Genomic DNA, 23,122 nt, shown 5'->3' on the forward strand with positions numbered 1-23,122 from the left:
ACTGTGAAATCCTTACAACCCAGAAGTTGGAAGACCTTTTAGTTATTCTTCAAAAGTCTTTCAAGCCCTTGAATCATGTGTAGTATACACTGTACAGAGTAAAATCCAAATACCTGCATTCACTTTGGCATCTAAAGCCCTACACAAATCCAGTCTGACTTTAAATGTCATAAACAACCTCTCAAATTTATCTCTTACTATACTTTCTCATTCCTGTATCAAATTCTATACAAATATTTTAATCACTTGATATTATTCTCCGCAATTTCATTCTCTGGGACTTTGTCTTCATTCATTCCAATCCACAAGCTGGGTAAACAGGTTAGACAACATAAATTCATTTCAACATTTATTTTATGGCTACTATATGTGTACCAGAAACTACAAAAGGAAAAAAAGGCCAGGCATGGTGGCTCTTGTCTGTAATCATAGCACTTTGGGAGGCCAAGATAGGTGAGTTGCCTGAGGTCAGGAGTTCAAGACCAGCCTGACCAACATGGCAAAAATGCATCTCTACTAAAAATACAAAAATATTATCTAGGTGTGGTGGTGGGCACCTGCAATTCCAGCTACTTGGAAGGCTGAAGCAGAATTGCTTGAACCTAGGGGCAGAGGCTGCAGTGAGTCGAGTTGTAAGTACCTGATATTAGTTCTTATAAAAAGAATACGACCTCTACTAATAGGATGCAGTTCTCTTTACCAGACACTGTTACCAAAGGTTATGTGGGTGCTAAGACACAGTTTATCTCCACTATAGGATACTTATCTCCCCTTACCTCTCTGGAGTCCCTCACTCATAGCTGGGCTCAAACTAGTCAGGTTTATTTTAATTGAACCATAGACTATATCCATTTTCAACAGCTAAATGCATATTAATACTGGAACTTCCTGAAATTCCAGATTGTCTTTGTTTAAAGTGACTTGAACAATCTAAGGAACACTATACCTTTTTAAAGCAATGATCTTCAATCTTCTGTGGGACGCCATTGAATGAAAGCTTCACAAACAAGATCTAAGAATCACAGCAGTACAAATAAATAACAAAAGTTAAGTTACAGATTAAATCTCTTTTTCAGCCTCCAAAGGTTTTGTTTTCGTCCTTCTCAGAAGCTGAGGGAGGCTAGTTTTGAAATTCAGAAGCTATCAAAAGTGCCCAAGCATTAAGAAATGGAGCTTTTCTAAGGATCTGGCAAGATGGCAGAAGTAGAGCAGAAGAAGCGGACCTTCTGCAAGTTCACCTAGCGCAGCGTGGACCTGGACCAGCTGCTGAACATGTCCTACAAACAGATGATGCACCTGTACAGTGCACACCAGCTGCAGCGGCTGAATCCGGGCCTACGGCGGAAGCAACACTCGCTGCTCAAGTGCCTGCGCAATGACAAAAAGGAAGTGCCACCCATGGGACAAGATCATCCTGCCCCAGAGGGTGGGAAGCATGGTGGGCGTCTACAACGGCAAGACCTTCAACCAGGTGGAGATCAAGCCGGAGATACTTATCCACTACCTGGGCGAGTTCTTCATCACCTACAAGCCCATGAAGCACGGCCGGCCAGGCATCGGGGCCACCCAATCCTTCCGCTTCATACCCCTCAAAGTGGCTCCGCTAATAAAGGCACACAGATCTCCAAAAAATAAAAAATAAACAAATAAATGGAAATCCTGTTCACAAAAATAAAGCATGTCTTTATACTATGTTTTAAAGTTTAACAACTAACCTACTATTTTTCTTTTGGTCTTTAAAATAGATAGACTATTGGGGGTCGGGAGTGGTAGCTCATGCCTGTAATCCCAGCACTCTTGAGAGGCTGAGGCAGATCACAAGGTCAGAAGATCAAGACCATCCTGGCCAACATGGTGAAACCCTGTCTCAACTAAAACACAAAATAGCCAGGCATAGTGGTGTGCACCTGTAGTCCCAGCTACTTGGGAGCCTGAGGCAGGGGAACCCAGGAGGCAGAGTTTGAGTGAACCAAGATTGCATCAGTGCACTCCAGCCTGGTGACAGAGGGAGGTTCTGTCTCCAAAAAAAAAAAAAAAAAGGAGAGTATTATCTTCATTTACAGAAAAGGAAACCAATGTTTAAATAGCCTAAGGAAAGGTGTTTGGGGTCCCTCAGTTACAGTAAAAAGAGGATTTGAAATCAGGTCTCCTGACTCCAGTGATGTTTGCACTACACTTTGGTTAGGAACAACCACTTTGGAAGAGCAGCCAGCTCTTCCAACAATACAAAAAGCTAACAAGCAACTGTTAGCTTATGCGAAACTGTTAAGGTGAAAAGCAAAGGAATACAGCAGGACAGTAATAGAATATCCAAGAATCATTCTCAATATACCTATGGTTTTGAAATAGGGTGAAATACTTGGAAATTAGAAAGTTGAAACACAAAGGTCAAGAAACTAAATCCACTGCTTCTTAAGGTAGGCCAGGGAGCTGGACCAATTTATTCTATCGGATATTAAACAACTGTTTACCAGTGGAGAGTAACTAGGTTATGTTTGTCCCTTAAATTCTACTGTATCTAAGTTCAGAAGCAACACTTTAGTTTGTGCCTTTCAAAATCAATATTGAAAAGGAGTCATTCACTGTCTCCATATTCACTCAAAATATGTGGAAAGTCTTCTTAAAGCAATTTAGGGGGAAAATGCTCAGTCCTAATAACGGATAATAAACACTGACAATTTTGCAGGATAAGGAAGTTGTTAAGAACCTAGACTCAGTGCCAACACTTTCTTCAAACCATGAGTTGCCTGCTGACAAATCAACTGCTCAGCTGCTAACTGAACACTCAGTTAAGTTAGTTCCTCTATGAAATTATCAAATGACTTGTTTTCTTCTTTACCTTCTAATCCTGATCCCCATCCATCCCACTAGCATTCTGGTTCACTCTTGATGTTTTTTCACCACTATTAATATTTCTACCCTGAATATCAAACAATCTGAACTATGACAGCTCTTCATAAGCAATTCATTCGAGGTCCTTATTATTTCTACAATTCCTTGACTGCTTTTCAGAATTAGAATTGTAACATAAAGACCCATAAGAGTATCTTAAAAATTTAAGAAAAAATGTAAATGTTGCTAAAGAAACGATAATTCAATCCTAAGAGTATCAAACTCATCATATTGTGTATTTCCTAAAACCAGGAACCCTGGATTATCAAAAGGGCCACTGGATGCTAACAGGACCAAATGTTTACTTAGAAACTTTGCTCACATGCCTAAGGCTGTATTAACTGCCAAATATGGAGCTGGACAAGAAACGCCATCATCTTCCACTCTACCACACCGGGGCTCTTTTTCCTTTGTTTTTGTTTTTTGTTTTTTGTTTTTGAGACGGAGTTGCCCAGGCTGGAGTGCAGTGATGCGATCTCGGCTCACTGCAACCTCCGCCTCCTGGGTTCAAGTGATTCTCCTGCTTCAGCCTCCCAAGTAGCTAGGATTACAGACACGCGCTACCACCCCTTAGTAATTTTGTATTTTTTAGTAGAGACGGGGTTTCTCCATGTTGGTCAGGCTGGTCTCGAACTCCCGATCTCAGGCGATCCGCCCGCCTCAGCCTCCCAAAGTGCTGGGATTACAGGCATGAGCCACCATGCCCGGGGTACCGGGGCTCTCCTGACATAAGTTAATGGTTCCTAGATTCAGGTACCTGCAACGCTAACGTTTGAAAGACTAAACAAACAAGGTACGGAGCCTTAAACCTAAAATCAGTCTCTTAACCCAAGTTAATATCCCACAACAATCATAAAAGGAGATAAAGACAACCTTACTATTCCATCTAAGAGTGCATGTGCTTTTTTTTTTTTTTTTTTTAGAGGAAGGAAAAGGCACTTCCCCCCAAAATCCGTTAGAACATTAGGTATGCCTTGGGGAAAAAAAATTGATCTATGCAGGAAACTGTAGACGCAAATCTATATTCGCCCAAAAGCGGCACAGGGCCATCTTAAGAAATCTCCTTTTAGAGGCGCAGGGAAAATTCTATCAGATTCCACTAACAAAATCAACACAATCTAGGGAAGCTTATGTTCCTTTCTGCCCCCTCACCCCTAAAAAAGCAGGAGAGTAACCCATCCCCCAAAAGTCATTCCCGGATCAATAAGGGATCGTCTGCATAAAAAGGAGACGAAGAAGTCGCACGTTACAGTAACAGTATCCGAACACGTTCGGATTAAACCCGCGGTGGCGAGTAGGGGGTGTCGATCAAAGACGACGGAACACTAGCTACTGGGTAAGCGAAGCGGCGACTGCCTTCAAACCCGGATTCTGTTTCCGTGCACAGAAATGGTGCCCGGAGGCCGCTACTTTCGCATCTGCGTCGCTTCTGCCTCCGCCGACACAACCTCTTTTCCCCTCCCCCACGGGCGGGGCGGCGACGGCCTCCCAGCTCCCAAGCAACCAGGAATAAGAGTCGTAAACGATTCGGAAACAGGGACGGTGGGCTACCCACCCTAAAACATCCCCTCCAGAAAGCCTACTCCCACACTTCCTGTATTAAGCTTCCATCAGCGCGCTTTCGGGAGCTGCTGCGTCCCCCCACCCCCAACTTCGCCACCTCATCCCCAACAAACCACAGCCCCACCTGTGCCCTCGGAGCCCTCTGCCTGCAAGACGCTCTCGGGTCACCTCCCTTCCCGGGCGGCCTCCCACCCCTCACCTGGAGAAAAGGCTGGGCGAGTTCTCTCACGCACACACGGCAGCGTAGGGAGCAGGCAAGAACAATGTCTCCGCTGCTACACCTCCGGCTCCCGGGCTCACACACCGGACGGTGGCCTCGCGCCGCGGAGCGCGAAGGGAAGGAATGTCCCTTTCCGACCACCACACCAACCTCCCCTCCCGGCCCCCGTACACACCTCCAGCCAACAGCGGCGGCGGGTACGTCGCGCGGAGGTCAGGAGAGTCGCTGAGAACCGGGGTGCAGTGGATTCTTCTTGCTCACCGCCCCCTTCCTCCGACAACTCGGAAGCCTCAGAAGCCGGAGAGCTGCGAGTTCGTTTTTCCTCTCAACCACCTCTTCCCGGGCGCCAGACGCTGCGGCGAGCGACAAGGACCACGGACGTCCCGCCCCCTTTGCCACCGCCCCCTCTTATTGTTTTACCCCTGCCGAAAGGGACCGGGAACCCCCGAGCACAGCGTCAGCCAATCACGCATCTCCTCCCGAGCCGGACCCAACCTTCCCATGTCCCACTGCGGAGCACGCGCAGTACGCCGCCGCGCTCGTAGACGCTCGCGCCCGGAAAGCCGGGGAACCGGAACCGGCCTAAAGCCAAGACAAGAGTCCGCTGATTTGACGTCACAAGGAGGCTGCCTTTCTCCTGCCCCGAGGCTCCAGCCCTGCCGCCCTTATTCCTGATCGCGCAAGCGAGAGCTGGTTCGCAGCAACCCTGTGTCTTTTGTAGACTGGTCCCTTTTATTAATGGGAGAGAGGGAGTTTAGTAATCTCTCTGAACTAGGTGTCTGCAGATTACTGCAGTAGACGAGCTTAAAATGCAGCCAGTGATTTCAGCTGTTTGTACACCAAACTCATCTACACTGTTTTAACACATTCAAGGAAATGTAAGGTTTTAAGCCCTACCAAGAGGCCGTGAGGTAAAGGAAGAATATAAGGTGGGCTCTATAGAGGAGAAAGACTATTTCTTTGTGTGCTTGTTACGAATTTAGGTATTGCTAAATATCAATACACACTAAAGCTAAAAGGCCTGAAATGTTAGGATGGCAGTCCTATTCTAGCTCTAAGCCTAGACTTGACCCCCGGGTGAGACACTGGTGACCTTGATTCTTGGAAAAAGCCAAGCCAAATCCTGTAGTCAAGGAAGCCACTTTGCATCTTAGTTCTGGCAGTGTTTTCAGAGAACACTGAGCTAGCACAGGAATTTTAGAATGCAGTGCTGAGAAAATGTTCAAAGAAATGGAAAGAATACATTAATGAATGCTTACAAACGAAGCACGATGGACGCAGCCATACACATTGCATCAGTTTTCTTTACAGTCCTAAAAGGGCAATTTAAAAATATTTGGCACATGAAGACAGTATGTCAAATACCTTAAATATTGGCAGAGGTAATGTCAACACTAGGACCTCCAGTCTACATTATCTTTACCTTTAGACTGCTTAAAGATTTTGTTACATGCAAAATATGTGGGCGAACCATCACTTGATGTTTTTCCTTAAAGCATCAAAATATATTACATGCCAGCTGTCCTTTAAATCTAATATACTGGACTTATATACCAGGCTTTTTTTTTTTTTTTTTTTTTTTTTTTTGAGACGGAGTCTTGCTCTATCTCCAGGCTGGAGTGCAATGGCGCGATCTCAGCTCACTGCAACCTCCGACTCCCTGGTTCAAGGTATTCTCTTGTCTCAGCCTCCTGAGTAGCTAGGGTTACAGGCATGCACCACCATACCCAACTAATTTTTGTACTTTTACTAGAGATGGGGTTTCACCCTGTTGGCCAAAATGGTCTTTATCTCTTGACCTCGTGATCTGCCCACCTCGGCCTCACAAAGTGGTGGTATTACAGGCGTAAGCCACGGCGCCTGGCGGCATTCTTGTAATTATAAAGTCCTTTAAGCCTCAAGGTAACCCTATGAAGTAGTTGCTTTTTCTTCTTTATTTCTTTCTCCTCCTCCTTCCTTCTTTTTTTTTTTTTTTTTTTTTTTTTTGAGAAGGAGTCTCTGTCCTGTCGCTTAGGCTGGAGTGCAATGATGCAATGACACAGTTTTGGCTCACTGCAACCTCCTGGGTTCAAGTGATTCTTCTGCCTCAGCCTCCCAAGTAGTTGGGACTACAGGCGCATGCCACAACACTCAGCTGATTTTTGTGTTTTTAGTAGGGACGGGGGTTCACTATGTTGGCCAGGCTGGTTTTGAACTCTTGACCTTGTGATCCACTCGCTTCTGCCTCCTAAAGTGCTGGGATTAAGGAACTGAGCCACCACACCCTGCCAGTAGTTGCTATTTTTATGCCCATTTTTCAGATGAGGAAGCAGGCTTGGAGAGGTCAAGTAATTAACTTACCCAGGACTACACAGCTACAATTCACTGGAGCTGGGATTCAAACACAGGCAATCTGCCGCCACAGTCCATACCCTTAGGCAAACTATAGAATACTCCCATTGTATTAACTGCCACAATTTACTTATATGCCCTACTGCTGACTAACTTCAAGTGTTTCCAGTTTGGAGCTCTTAGAAGTAATGCTATTATAATTATTCACCATGTATCCTTCTGCACAGGTGCAAAACTGTTTCTAGAGCAGTGGTTCTCAGACCTTAATGTGCACCAAAATCTCCCGTAGGGCTTGTTAAAACAGATTGTTAGGCCACTCTAAATTTCTGATTCAACAGAGGTCTGAGAATTTGCACTTCTAACACATTCTCAGCTGATGGTGCTACTGCTGCTCTAGAAGCTGTTAGGTAGAAAGGGCCCATTCCCCATGCCCGGGACCCACATCCAGCGGACCGCCTCCGGAGCCCATCCCCTCTTGCCACATGGCTCTTCCTTCTTCTTTGTTTAACCTCCACCAGTCACTCCATAACACCTCACCTGTACTCCCCACCTTAGCCCGCCAAAGCTAAGCCAATCCCTGCACTCCACAATACTCCCCCTTCGCCCATGCCCACCCGCCACCAATCACTTCACAACACCTTGCCTAAACAGGCCGCCGCCCCTATAAAAACCCTCTCCGGCAGCTGCTGGGTGCAGCTCTTCCCTCTCCCGCTCGAGTTGCCCGCAAACCCCAATAAACCTGGACTCGGCTTAACAACTCCTCGCTCTCATTTGCTTTGGGAAGGGTCTCTGCGGGTCGCACAGAAGCCACACTTGAAAAACCACTGGACTGGGTGTGATGGCTCACGCCTGTAACCCCAGTACTCTGTGAGGCCAAGGTGAGCGGATCATGAGGTCAAGAGATTGAGACCATCCTGGCCAACATGGTGAAATCCCACCTCTACTAAAAACACAAAAGAATTCGCTGCGCAACAATTAGCTGCGCGTGGTGGTATACGCCTGTAGTTTCAGCTACTCAATTGCTTGAACCTGGGAGGTGGAGGTTGCAGTGAGTCGAGATCGCACCACTGCACTCCAGCCTGGAGACAGAGCAAGACTCTATATCTCAAAAAAAAAAAAAAAAAAACACAAAAACCCACTGATCTAGGGCAGAGGTGGGCAAATGGTTTGATAAGTGAAGGATTAGATAGTAAATATTTTTGGTTTTGAAGGCCACGTATGGTTTCAGTTGCATATTCCTCTATCTCTCTCATCCTTTAAAAATTTAAGAAACATTTTTAGTTTAGCTCTAGGGCTACACAGAAACAGGCCTCAGGCAACCCTGCTCGAGTAGAAACCAGTAAGTGAAGTTATAACCCTCATCTATTCTAATTGGCAGTTTTTACCTCATAAACATCTCTCTATACATACAGCCTCTGCCCAAGTTCAGGGAGTTACTAGGAAGACTGCAGTGGTTTCCTAATCTCCCTGCCTCTCAAACACAGCCTCCATGAAGCAATGCCACTAGGCAGGGAGGCCAGTGTGAAATGTATTCTCTCAGTGGCTCAGGCCAAAAACCTTTATGTCACCCTTGACTCCTCTCTTTTTCTCACACCAATTTATTGACAGACAATTGTCAATAATTTTTTTTTTTTTTTGAGACGGAGTCTCACTCTGTCGCCCAGGCTGGAGTGCAATGGCGCAATCTGGGCTCACTGCAACCTCCACCTCCCAGATTCAAGCCATTTTCCTGCCTCAGCCTCCCAAATAGCAAGGACTACAGGCGCACACCACCACTCCCATCTTTCTATTTTTAGTAGACATGCGGTTTCACCATGTTAGACAGGCTGTCTCAAACTCATGACCTCAAGTGATCTACCCCCTCAGCCTCCCAAAATGCTGGGATTACAGGTGTGAGCTACTATGCCTGGCTGAATTGTCAATAAATTTCTGCTCCCTCTACAACATTTACTCCGGATTAAATACTTTGCATCACTGTTACTGCTACTATAATAGTCCAGGCCATCATTGCCTATTGCAATAGATTTGTATTTGGCCCCAATTCATCCAGTGTTATTCCACTACAGGTTGTTCTCCTCACAGCAGCCTGATCTTTCACAGTCCAAAACCTTTCAAAGGCAACACAAAATCTCAGGTCCTTCCCATGGCCTACAGGGCCTACCTGATCTAGTCCTTACCTATTACTTCCACTTCTTTTCTTACCACTGGTTTTCTTACACCACCCCAGCTCTTCCTTTGACATCTAGTGACAGTCCCACCCGAAAGCCTTTACTGTGAACCTTTATCAAAACACTGAAAAATCAAAGTAAATGAATCAGACCCAATCACCATTAGCAGGTGAATTTATTTATTTATTTTTTATTTTTTATTTTTTGAGACAGTTTCACTCTTGTCGCCCAGGCTGGAGTGCAATGGCACAATCTTGGCTCACTGCAAACTCCGCCTTCTGGTTTCAAGTGATTCTCCTGCTTCGACCTCCAGAGCAGTTACGATTACAGGCACGCGCCACCACGCCCGACTACTTTTTGTATTTTTAGTAGAGATGGGGTTTCACCATGTTGGCCAGGCTGGTCTCAAAACTTCTGACCTCGTGATCTTCCTGCCTCGGCCTCCCAAAGTGCTGTGATTACAGGCATAAGCCACAACACCCAGCCATCAGGTGAATTTTTAAGAGTATTACTAGAATTATATTATCAGCAGGTGAGTTGTTACACACTCAGTAAATTCTGACTTCATGGCCACCATCCTGCTGGGTGGGACCTTTAGGTGGCAACTGGGCCATGATGGCCTCAACTTCATGAATGGAATTTGTGCCCTTATAAAGGGGATTGAGGGAGTTCATTAGACGCTTTTGTGCTTTTGCCCCTTTCACCATGTGAGAACACAGCAAGAGGGCACCATCTTTGAAGCACAGCAAGCCCTCACTAGGGTTGGCACTTTGATCTTTCTCAGCCTTTAGAACTGTAAGCAATAAGTTTCTGTTGTTTATAATTTACCCAGTCTAAGGGTGAGTTTGTTGTTGTTTGAGATTGGGTCTTGCTTTGTCTGTCACCACAGCTGGAGTGCAATGGTGCCATCATGGCTCATTGCAGCCTCAACTTCCTGGGCTCAAGTCTCCCATCTCAGCCTCCTGAGTAGCTGGGACCACAGGTATGTACTACCATGCCTAGTTTGTGTGTGTGTGTGTGTGTGTGTGTGTGTGTGTGTGTGTGTGTGTAAACAGGGTCTCATTATATTGCCCATTGCCCATTCTGGTCTTGATTGCCTGGCCTCAGGCCATCCTCCTGCCTCAGCCTCCTAAAGTGTTGAGATTATGGGCATGAGCCATCACACTTGACCTAAAGGTATTTTGTTACAACAGCCCAAACAGACTAAAACAAATGATAATGCTGTCAACAGTGTAATATTTAAAGAGTCTGGCTGGGCATAATGGGGTGTGTCTGTCATCCCACTACTTGGGAGGATGAAGAAGGAAGATCACTTGAGCCCAGGAGTTTGAGTTCAGCCTGGGCAACATAGCAAGACCTCATCTCAAAAAAAGAAAAAAAAAATTATTCTGGGCTCCAGACCACACTGCCTGGATTTGAATCCCAGCTTTATCTCATCACTTACTAGGTACATCACCATAGGCAGGATGCTTAACATTTGTGCCTCAGTGTTTTTCATCTGTAAAATGGGGACAACAATATCTACCTTATTAGGGTACTGTAAGTTTTAGACAATACATGCAACACATTTTAGCAGTGCCTGTAACATGGTAAGTGCTCAATAAACATCATCACTTATTGATTCTTGAAAAAGTACATGCACCAATTGCTTTCAACTGATTCCTTGTTCACAGACTGCCTACTGCTTTGTTCTGAAGTAACAACTTAAATTTGTATAGCATTTTACACTTTTCAAAACACTTTCAAAAACATTATCTCATTTCAATTTCACAAGGAATTCACAAAGTAGGCAAGCTGCACAAGGCTAAAAATTGCCAATTCAGAAAGAGAGCCCAGAGTCCCTCTGACTCATGCCACTGTACCATGTCCTACTGCTAAATGATGAACTTTTATAGTCTTTGAGCAAGACTTACTGATTGAAAACATGTTACTTGAGAATCCCAGGGCACTCTCTTAGTGCAACTGGCTCCTTTACAAAGCTTTTTAATGCACAGAGAAACCTACTCCCATGAGTAGGATGAATCCACTCATATTAGAGCAAGAGGGGAGAAAGCCTATTATGGCCTAAAGAAAGAATCAAATGTTAATTTCTCCCTGCAATCTTTCCAGCCATTATCTCTTTGTGAGGCTGGGACAGGTTAGGGTATAAAGGAGTGTTTTTTTCCTCTCCAGTCATTTTGAGTGTGTGGAATACATCTCATATCCAGAAAAGTGCATGAAATGGCCTGACAATTTGTGTCATTAAGTGTGACAATATGAATGACTACTATAGGCGGTAGATTTTTAGCTATGTAACTTGTTTTGATCATATCTATGAAAGTCTTTAAGTAGAGGAGATTCTACATGCTACTGGAGCTTGAGAGAATAAAGGTTGCAAATTCTAAGCAAGTCACTTCTTCAGAATTGAGAGGCAACAATCTCATTAAAAAAACATACAATCAGATTATTCATTATGAAAATAACCCACCCTGGCTGGGTGTGGTGGCTCCCGCCAGTAATCCCAGCACTTTGGGAGGCTGAGGCAGGCAGATTACCTGAGGTTGGGAGTTCAAGACCAGCCTGACCAACATGGAGAAACCCCTTCTCTACTAAAAATACAATTAGCTGGGTGTGGTGGTGCATGCCTGTAATCCCAGCTACTCTGGAGACTGAGGCAGGAGAATTACTTAAACCTGGGAGGGGGAGGTTGCAGTGAGCTGAGATCACACCATTGCACTCCAGCCTGGGCAACAAGAATGAAACTCCATCTCGAAAAGAAAAGAAACGAAAAGAGAAGACAACCTACCCTGAATTTGTAAATTCTAACGGATTCCATTCAGCACTCATGAAGTCATAATGCCAGCTAAAAGCACAGGCTAAGTGAGGTGCTTTTAAGAGATACAATAATCCTGGAAAGTGGAACAACTAAAGATAATGTAAATGTATAAGGAGTATTTGTCCTGAGTCACCTGGAATCCAGAAAACGACTTTGAAAAGAGGAAATGTTGCACCAGTGTTTACCTCACACTGTCCAAGATAGACTATATTTGTCAGGCAGGAATAGCCAAGCCCTCAATGGGCTGCAGGGTGTGTTTAATTCTTCAAGCCTTATACTCTGGACGTGAGATGCCACAAGGTTATCTAGTTTTCTCCTCTTTGATTTAATGCTCACCAAGCACTGTGACATAGAGAAGGGGGCCTGATCAGCAGATACTCTATGTCTTTGGAAGGCATATATCTCCCTTTGTGAAATGAATTCCTGTGGTTTGTTCATCAGTCTCTTGTAGATTAAGTTAATATAAAAGAGTGTGTCAGAGACAGATTTCCTTCTAAGGGGGGTTAGAAAGTTGTACTGAAACAAGTCAGGGTAAGGAGCAAATCTTCCACTTAAATTTAGAATCATGAAACACATGGGATCAAATCATATTTTCTTCACTAACTAATTATGTGACACTGGTCAGATTAGTTCATTCTTCTGACCTTGATTTTCCTCAGTGGATAAACAATCCACTTAGGATTGTTCTGAAGATTCTTTATAGCATTTAGCACAGTTTCTGGCAAAGTATATATATGTGCATGATTCCTGTTATAAAACCTAGGCAAACTGTCAAAATCAGGGGACCTCAACACAGTGCCACACAACTTCATAGACAGCTAGCCACGCTTCCCCTCGATCCTTCCATTCCCTACTCTCTTCTTGGGACAAATACTCAGTTGTTTGACAGTGTAAAGAAACTGTGGCCTAAGTCTTTCTCTTAAATACAGTCAAATTCAGCAGGGCGCAGTGGCTCACTCCTGTAATCCCGGCACTTTGGGAGGCTGAGGCGGGTGGATCACCTGAGGTCAGGAGTTCAAGACCAGCCTGGCCAACATGGAGAAACCCCGTCTCTTCTAAAAATACAGAAATTAGCTGGGTGTGGTGGCATGCGCCTTAGTCCCAGCTACTTGGGAGGCTGAGGTGGGAGAATGGCTTGAATCCAAGAGGCAGAGGTTGCAGTAAGCCAAGATCATGCCTCTGCACTCCAGCCTGGGTAACAGAGCGAAAATCCATCTAAAAAAAAAAAAAAGGAAAAAAATATAGTCAAATTCAGGAGGAAGAGGAAAAGGATATACAGTTATTCCCCCCCTTATCTGCAGGAGATACAGTCCAAGACCCTCAGTAGATGCCTGAAATACCAGATAATAACAAACCCTATATATACTATATTTTTTCCTAGACATATATACCTACGATAAAGTTTAATTTATAAATTAGACACAGTAAAAGATTAACACTAACTAATGAAAATAGAAAAATTATAACAGACCAGGCATGGTGGCTCATGCCTGTAATCCCAGCACTTTGGGAGGCTAGGTGGGTGGATCACCTGAGGTCAGGAGTTTGAGACCAGCCTGACCAACAAAATGAAACCCCATTTCTACTAAAAATACAAAAATTAGCAGGGCATGCTGGTAGTTGCCTGTAGTCCCAGCTAATCAGGAGGCTGAGGCAGGAGAATGGCTTGAACCTGGGAGGCGAAGGTTGCAGTGAGCTGAGATCGCGCCACTGCACCCCAGTCTGGGCAACAGAGTGAGATGCCATCTCAAAAAAAAAAAAAGAAAAGAAAAAATTTAACAATATGCCAGCGTCACCACTCTTGTATTTTGGGGCCATTATTACGTAAAATAATGGTTACTTGAACACAAACACTGTGAAACTAGGATAGCTGATCTACTGAGAAGGATATGACGTGACTAACCAGAGGGTAGAGGAGACAGCATGGATACACTGGACAAGGAATGATTCACATCTTGGATGGGATGATGCAGGAAGGTGCAGTATCTCATCACACTAATCAGAATGGTGCGCACTTTAAAACTTATGAACTGTTTATTTCTGGAGTTTTCCATGTAATATTTTTTGATAGCAGTTGACCATGGGTAACTCAAAGTGGGAGGAATAGTGTAGTACCTTTGAAAGCAAAAGTGTTTTATTAATCTCTTTCAGCCACCAGGTTATAAAACTACGCAGGATAGTAAAAAGTTAACTATATAGAAAATACAGGGCTTACATCAGCACACACACATTATTTAGGTGTGTACCATATTTGGTATTATTGTCTCTTTAAATCATTTTTAATGCTGTCTGAATGTTGAAATGATGTATTTTGAATAACTTAGAAGTTTTGATAGTTGTGAAACTTCTCATTGGAGAAAGATCTCCATAATGAAATCATGCAGCTGATAGACACAATGAAAGCATCGTGACTTTCTTCTAACGTGGCCAGTTTAGAGCAGAACACAGTCAATCCCTCACGCAGGGTCCACAGCAGCCCTCATTTTCCACCCACATGTTTCTAGGTGTAACCACTTTCTTGTAGAGTCTAGACTAGCAAAACTAGGGGAGCTGGCTCCATGGCAGCAAAAACTTCTCTCGGCTTTACCTCAGCAGGAAGCATACAAGAGATTATACTAGGACAGTAATGGTCCTCAGAATAAAGATGTAGGCTGAGCACGGTGGCTCACGCCTGTAATCCCAGCACTCTGAGAGCCCAAAGTGGGTGGATCACCTGAGGTCAGTAGTTTGAGACCAGCCTGGCCAACACAGTGAAACCCCTTCTCTACTAAAAATACAAAAATTAGCTAGGGGGTGGTGACGCACGTCTGTAATCCTAGCTACTTGAGAGGCCGAGGCAGGAGAATTGCATGAACCCAGGAGGTGGAGGTTGCAGTGAGCCCAGATTGTGCCACTGCACTCTAGCATGGGCAACAGAGCAAGACTCTATCTAAAAAAGAGAAAAAAAAAAAACCCAAAAACATAGATCATGGTGGTATTTGGTTCTTAATCCCAGCTCTGTATTTAAAACCTATATGATGCCAGGCAAGTTACTAAGTTCCCTGAGTTTCTTTCCTCATTGATAAAAAGGCACTATTGCAGTTAGAACTGTTGCATATACAGTTTTCAGCACAGGGCCTGACACACAAAGCATCATATGAATATAAACTATCATGATTATTTTTAGATTCTATGGTCATAACCCAGACATCACTCTTCATTGGGTAACAGGTACATAGCTTCCAGACATGGTTCTCAGTGGAAATAAACTGTCTCCTTTGGAGTAATTTAGAAACCAAATCTATAAAGTGACAGTAAATATCATAAACAAGGACCTGCCCTTTGAAAATTAGAATAAAAATGTCTAGTGTAACAGAACAATAAGGAGTTAAGGAAGAAGGGAAGAGTACACACACACACACACACACACACACACACACACACACACAGAGTAAAAGCAGGGAATGAGATAATTTTTTTTTCTTTTAGAGACAGGGTTTCACCATGTTAGCCAAAATGGTCTCAATCTCCTGACCTCGTGATCCACCTGCCTTGGCCTCCCAAAGTGCTGGGATTACAGGCGTGAGCCACCACGCCCAGCCTGAGACAATTTTTTAAAATGGATATTCCAGTCCATATTTGCTCAGTACTAACAGTGTGCTTAAGGACCCTGAAAGTTAGAATCTTCATTTAAATTGTTTCTTTAATGGACAAAATAATGATAGTGTTCATTTCCCAAAGCTGCACATGTTTTCCATTAAGGATTATTTAACTAAACTTACAATCTGGAAAACGGCAGTAAATGAAAAACAAAAAGATGGCCAAATAATTAACCACATTAATCATTTGCTTTCAAAAGGTACATATGCTAATGGAAGAGAAACATGCAAAAAATAATTTTAATATCACTGTAACACAATAAGGTTTCAGACAGACATTTATACAGGGTACAGTGAGAACAGAGGAAATGGGGAAATTATGTCTAACAATACGCTCCAAATTCCTAGAGGAGATGACACCTGAGCTGAGCCTTGAAGGTAGTGGGTGGTGTAAGAATGAGCCAGCAAAGCAAGTGCAGTGGTTGACAATAGCTGTCCTGGCAGAAGGAACAGCAAGAGAAAAGTGTGGGCGGTGGGGAGCAGCAGTGACATGCGCTGGCAACCACAAGCAGTTCAGTATTACCACAAGATCAAGTCCAAAGCTGGGCATGGCTTACAATCATGTGGTATCTCACAAAGAGGGGAAATGGCATTTAGAGAAATGTTTTCTTCAAGCTTTCCCACTGTACATAATAAACCCTAGGAAAAAAATAAAATACAGTCTAGCAAAAATATTTGTGCAAATAAGCACTTTCATCATAGAATACCTATTTCTGTGGTGAACAAAGACATTAGGTTTTTGAAATCTGGGCTTAACTTCCATAAATAAAGTCTGTATTTCCTCCCTACTTTTCTCTGTAAACAGATTTAAAGCATGTAAAAGCAGTACTTTTGGCTGGGCATGTTGGCTCACGTCTGTAATCCCAGCCCTTGAGGAGGCTGAGGCAAGAGGACTGCTTGAGACCAGGAGTTCCATGCCAGGCTACCCAACATAGCAAGACCCCCACCTCTAAATACATGTATACATATATACCTACAAACATAAAAGCAGTACTTTTATTTTTTAAACTGGCAGGGTCTTGATATGGTTTGGCTCTGTGTCCCCACCCAAATCCCATCTTGTAGCTCCTGTAATTCCCATGTGTTGTGGGCAGGACCTGGTTGGGAGATAATTGAATCATGGTGATAGAGCTTTCCCGTGCTGTTCTCATGACAGTGAGTAAGTCTCGCAAGATCTGATGGTTTTAAAAACAGGAGTTTCCCTGCACAGGCTTTCTGTCTTGCCCGCTGCCATCCATGTAAGACAGGACTAGCTCCTCCTTGCCTTCTACCATGATTGTGAGGCCTCCCCAGCCATGTGGAACTGTAAATCCACTAAACATCTTTTTCAGCCCAGTCCCAGATATGTCTTTAGCAGCAGTGTGAAAACAAACTAATACAGGTCTGATGACCTTTCCTATAAAATGTGGGATCTAAAAGTGTCACAGCAGAAGCTGAGACAACACTTGTCGTAGAAACGTGTAGAACTGTTGAATGATTTGTGCCTATTTGCTTAGAAATACATTTTTCAAATCATTTTTGGAGGATTCAAATGTAAGGGCTAAACGTCATTGCTAATTTTATGGGCACAGGTGTAGGGTAAACACACCTGAGAGCAATAACTTAACCATGCCCTGAGAATGGCCTTGTATGACAGATGCACCTGAAAGTGTGCTCTGAGCCAGGGAATCCAGGAGTGACCAACCTGGAGATACGCTCCTTGTCTATGAGAAACAACTGAGCCCCTGGCCTGTCCTTTAGAACATGGGCCACACAGGGGATTGAAGCCCCGAGTTTCGTGTTAAATGAAGGTTGCCAAGTGGACGATACTGGGGGAGGTTGTTAGGTGAAAATGCTATATAAACTGCATAATGTTTGCAGGTGGCTGCAGTTTTCCTTCCCATCCTGCTGCCACTGGGCCATGCAGTTACGTGGTGTAGCCCGTGGCCACTGAACTGTAGGGAAGGGCACATCTTGTCCAGCCTGCTGCCACTGGACTTTCTCTCCTGTATGTAACCCCCTAAAAAAACTCCACGTCTCATTTTGCTGGCTCGTGGTCTGTTCTTTGGCCTCCTGAATCTGGTGCCTTTCCTCTTTAAAAAAAAAAAATTGTTTTTTAATACAGAACAGAGAGTTTATTTATTTTTAAATATTTTTCTTTCTTAACTGAGATGGGGTTTTGCCATGTTAGCCTAGCTGGTCTCCAACTCCTGGCCTCAAGTGTTCCACCCGCCTCAGCCTCCCAAAGTGCTGGGATTACAGGTGTGAGCCACCATACTCAGCGCCCATTAAGATTCATAGAGGTTGGACACAAAAACAGGGAAATAGTATCTAGTGAAGGGAGCATATTTATGGCTTTTGCGTTTGTTGTGCATATTTTTAAAGTCACAGAGCTTCTGTTTTCAATGCTCCTGTTCTAGCTGGCCTTTATCAAAGATAATTGATCTCACACCCCAGTCACTCTGTGAGCAACTGAGACTTACTTTGGGGAGGGGGACACAGCACAAAACCTGCACCACCTGCCCTTTTCTTTACCCTCCCGGAGGCACCTTGCGATGGGTTTCGTCAAGCAGGCCTTACCTAATGCTCAGATACATTCGGTAAGGCCTGATTCACAAAAACCCTCCTTGTGCTTTGCTCTGAAGAACAAAAACCTTGGCTGAGCCATTAAAAGAAATTCTATAGGGAACATATTTCTGTAAAAAAGTATTTTGCCATGTTTAGCAAGAATCCCACTAGCTTGAGAATGGTTTAAGTGTGCAGAGGGATGAAATTGCCAAGAAAACGATGAGTAAATTATACGGTACTTTCAAACACTTGATAGTATACTTCAAAAGCATGACAATCAATCCATGACTGCTGATATAAATAATTCAGAAGACATATTCTTATATTTCCTCGTAGGTGTAAAAACACTACATCATCCCAAGCTATATGTTTACTCATTAGTCTTTCCTCCTCTTAAACATTTAGGCAGGCCGGGCACAGTGGCTCATGCCTGTAATCCCAGCACTTTGGGAGGAAAAGACAGGCAGATCACAAGGTCAGGAGATCGAGATCATCCTGGCCAACATGGTGAAACTCCATCTCTACTAAAAATACAAAAATTAGCTGGGAGTGGTGGTGTATGCCTGTAGTCAGTCCCAGCTACTCAGGAGGCTGAGGCAGGAGAATCACTTGAACCTGGGAGGCGGAGGATGTAGCAGTGAGCCGAGACGGCGCCACTGCACTCCAGCCTGGAACAGAGTGAGACGGTTTCTGAAAAAAAAAAAAAAAGAAAGAAAAAAACATTCCTAGGCAATGAAAGGGATTGGCCTATGATATTGGATATAAGTTGTAAAAGAAAAAAAAAATAATGCGAAGAAAACTCACAAGCAGTTCCCAAAGGCCAGGAGTGGTGGCTCACTCCTGTAATCCCAGCACTTTGGGAGGCCAACGCAGACAGATCACTTGAGACCAGGAGTTTGAGACCAGCCTGGCCAATATGGCAAAACCATGTCTCTACTAAAAATATAAAAATTAGCGGGGCATGGTGGTACATGCCTGTAATCCCAGCTACTGGGAAGGCTGAGGCAGGAGAATCACTTGAACCCAAGAGGTAGAGATTACAGTAAGCAAAGATCTGCCACTGCACTCCAGCCTGGCAGACAGACCAAGACTCCAGCTCAAAAAAAAAAAAAAAAAAAAAAAAAATCCCAAGAAGACCCAGTTAAGTAATTCAATCTCCTTATTTGTCAAATGTTTATAATCTATTGTGATTCTTAGTAAATCATTTTGAATTTAATGTTGTTATTCTCTTTTAAGAACTTCAAATTTAATGACTTGTACAACAAGCTCTGCAAGTGAAAGATGCTACCAATTGTCCTCAATGATGCCAGTCTTTTGAATTTAAATTCCCTAACAAATCCTTCAGGATCAAATTATTTTTACACTGACCAAGGGAGGTGGCTTATTCAATAAATCATCTGAAGAATTTTAGTCTCAGTGAAGCTTTTCAAATAATTTGTTCTGAAGGAAATGGGGCAAATTTAATACCATCAAAGACTGTCTTGGCTACAGGCAATAATATGCATAAATCCCACAAACATAATGTTGAGTAAAAGAGACCAGACACAAAAGAAGATATATTTTAGAATTACAAGGGTATAAGTTCAAAAGGAGCACAAAACTGATCATTTTCAAAGTCAGAAGTGGGGCACAAGGGAAGCTTTTGGGGTGGCAAGAAGGTTTGGAATCCTGATCTGGGTGTTGGTCACATGGGAGAGTTCAGTTGGCCAATTTTTATTAATCTGCAAACTTATGGGTTTATGCTTCTTTCTGTAACTATGTTATACTTCAGTAAGAGTAAAAAAATAAACATAACAAAGGTTGGCTGGGTGTGGTGGCTCATGCCTGTAATCCCAGCACTTTGGGAGGCCGACGGTGGATCACCTGAGGTCAGGAGTTTGAGACCAGCCTGGCCAACATGGTGAAACCCTGTCTCTACTAAAAATACAAAAATTAGCCGGGCGTGATGGTAGGCACCTGTAGTCCTGCTACTTGGCAGGAGAAGTAAGTGAGCAAAGACCACGCCGCTGCGCTCCAGCCTGCACTCCAGCCTCCGTCTCCAAAACAAAACAAACAAACAAACAAAAATCAACATTAGAGTCCAGAATAGGAAAATCTACAGAGTTAAAAAATTGATTAGTTGTTGCCTAAGGGCTGGGGATGAGTGGGTGGAGGGATAGCAGAACTCAGAGTTGAAGAGTATGGAGTTTCTTTCTGAGGTGACAAAAATGTTCTTGTCTCATTCTGTCACCCAGACTGTAGTACAGTGGTGCCATCTCAGTTCACTGCAACCTCCACCTCCCAGGGTCAAATTATCCTCCCACCTCAGCCTCTCAAGTAGCTGGGACCACAGGCGTGCACCACCATGCACTGTAAATTTTTTGTAGAGACAGGGTTTCGCCATGTTGGCCAGGCTGGTCTCAATCTCCTGGACTCGAACAATCCACCTGCCTCAGCCTCTAAAAGAGCGAGGATTACAGGCATGAGCCACTGAACCAGGAAGATAAAAATGTTATAAAATTGAATGTGGTGATACTAACAACACTAAGAATACAGTAAAAACCATTGAATTGTACCCTTTAAAAAACAAAACATAAGACCAGCCTGACCACGGAGAAACCCTATCTCTACTAAAAATACAAAATTAGCCCACTGTGGTGGTGCATGCCTGTAATCCCAGCTACTCGGGGTAGTGGGGGTGGAGGGCGGTGAGGCAGGAGAATCGCTTGAACTCGGGAGGCGGAAGTTGCAGTGAGCTGAGATCGCACCATTGCACTCCAGCCTGGGCAACAAGAGCAAAACTCTGTCTCAAAAAAAAAAAACAAACCACGAAAACAAAACAAAACAGGAGAACTATTATCTTATAATCTTAATTGCTCAGTGTGCCTCACTGGTCCCTCCTTTTTTATTCCCCTGACCCCTAGACTGGGTATCTATAGAATGAGTACAAATGTACGTTTTGTTTCATTTATTCTTTTTTTTTCTTTTTGAGACAGACTCTTGCTCTGTTGCCCAGGCTGGAGTGCAGTGGCATGATCTTGGCTCACTGCAACCTCTGCCTCCCAGGTTCAAGCGATTTTTCTTGCCTCAGCCTCCCAAGTAGCTGGGATTACAGATTTGCACCATCACGCACAGCTAATTTTCGTATTTTTAGTAGAGACAGAGTTTTGCCACGTTGGCCAGGCTGGTCTCAAACTCCTGACCTCAGTCGATCTGATTTGCCTACCTCGGCCTCCCAAAGTACTGGGATCACAGGTATGAGACACTGTGCCCATCCCAAATGTACATTTTCATTTGAAGATAAAGCTAATGAAAATCACATTACCTGAGTTTTATTCTGCCAGTCCCCCACCCCCAAACTCCACCTATTTATTATTCACTGCTTACCTTCTCTGTATGAGCACCACTCAACAACAGTCTGGGATTGTGGGATAAATACAGTGATTCCTAAACTTGTTTGCACGTTGAAATCACCTGTGGAACTCTGAAAGCTACTGATGCCGGAGTCCTACCTCTACAGATTCTATTTAATTGGCAGGGGGTACAACATAGGTATATAAATTTTTTTAAAGCTCTCCAGGAACCAAACTCCAGGCATATTATATATTGATATAATATACTGATATATTACCTAAACACCACACACACACACACACACACACACACACACACACACTCCTCAGGTGATCCTAATATGCAGTCCAAATTGAGAAGAATTTTAGTGGTTTTCACAAAGAACTGAAAATGTAAATTCTCACTCTGCCATTTATTAGCTCTGCGACATGCGTAAACTGATCTCTTGGAACTTAAGTATGACTTTGAGACATACCTAGCACATAATAGGTTTTCAAAAAATGTTAGCTACCTTTCCTTTTTTCTTTCCCTTCAAAAATTGGAGAATTTTATTTTTCGGCCGGGTGTGGTAGCTCATGAGATCAGGAGTTCAAGGCCAGCCTGGCCAAGATGGTGAAACCCTGTCTCTACTAAAAATACAAAAAAAATTAGCAGGGCATGGTGGCACAGTTGCCTGTAATCCCAGCTACTTGGGATGCTGAGGCAGAGAAGTGCTTGAACTTGGGAGGTGGAGGCGGCACTGAGCCAAGGTCACACCACTGCACTCCATTCTGGGCAACAGCGACACTGTCTCAAAAAAAAAAAAAAAAAAAACCCAACAAACAAAGAAAAAAACTATGTCTTTATATCCACCAAGTTCCAGGAAGGATTTAAGATGGCACTAGCAGACGGGATGGGCTGAAGACTGAGACATCACATCCAGAAATAATAGTTGAAGGGGTTTTCGGTAGATTTGAGCAGGAAGTGATAAGGACACGAAGGAAACTGGGGACAGCAAGACAGAGAGGGAAGCAGGACTATGAGAAGGAGTAATCGTCAAGACCTGGTGAATATCTGGGAGAATGGCCCTGTGGCTCAAGAGCCACAAGACTCAACCCCTATAGATTGGAACTCAGCACTGATGGGCTTGGAAAAAACAAAACAGGATTTGATAGTCAGGGAAGAGACATGGTAAAACTAATCAACATTTCAGGGCCTCAAAAGAAAAGGAATCAGACCTAGAGGAAGAGTGAAGTTATTGGGCAGTAATAACATAGCAGCACCCAGGACCCTAAGAGGGAAGGCTATGTGGCTGCAACCATTCAGATGCCCCAGGGTCCATTCAGGCCTGCCTGATTTGCAGCAATCAGACTCAATTCTAAGATCCACATACACCATAGTCCTTCTCAGATGCTGCCATGATTGTGTCTTGCACTGGGTGGGTCTGAGCCCGGAGGTGATAGGTCCAGATGTCTAGGGTCTGAGTGGGTCAAGGCAGAGGCTGGGCTAAGAAGTCTGAGGTAAGCAAAGTCAACCTGGACCTCCCCAGAAATTAGCCAAAAATGTGCGTATGGAGCTTACGAAAAAAGCTAGGCTTGAAAGAGATTTGGGAGCAATCTCCCAAAAACAGAAGCCA

General features: G+C 43.8%; 1 protein-coding gene and 1 pseudogene across 10 annotated transcripts in view; one reads left to right on the forward strand and one right to left on the reverse strand.

Moving 5' to 3' along the window:
• Positions 1-23,122, reverse strand: part of G3BP2 (G3BP stress granule assembly factor 2) — an 86,828-nt gene that overhangs the window by 26,362 nt on the left and 37,344 nt on the right. For 3 of the 10 annotated variants that reach the window (XM_003931987.4, XM_074396289.1, XM_074396285.1), the window contains exon 1: positions 4,851-5,073. The exons of 4 other annotated variants lie outside the window; for them this stretch is intronic. The gene's annotated coding sequence lies outside the window, so the exon portion shown is untranslated. Of the gene's footprint in view, positions 1-4,654; positions 4,797-4,850; positions 5,074-23,122 lie in introns of those variants that run through there. 3 more of the 10 variants (XM_074396286.1, XM_003931989.4, XM_003931986.4) reach the window with 2 other exon arrangements.
• On the forward strand, positions 1,122-1,642 carry LOC141583841 (small ribosomal subunit protein uS19 pseudogene; annotated as a pseudogene).

Source organism: Saimiri boliviensis, chromosome 3, assembly GCF_048565385.1.
Source record: "Saimiri boliviensis isolate mSaiBol1 chromosome 3, mSaiBol1.pri, whole genome shotgun sequence".
In the NCBI taxonomy this organism is placed as follows: Eukaryota; Metazoa; Chordata; class Mammalia; order Primates; family Cebidae; genus Saimiri; species Saimiri boliviensis.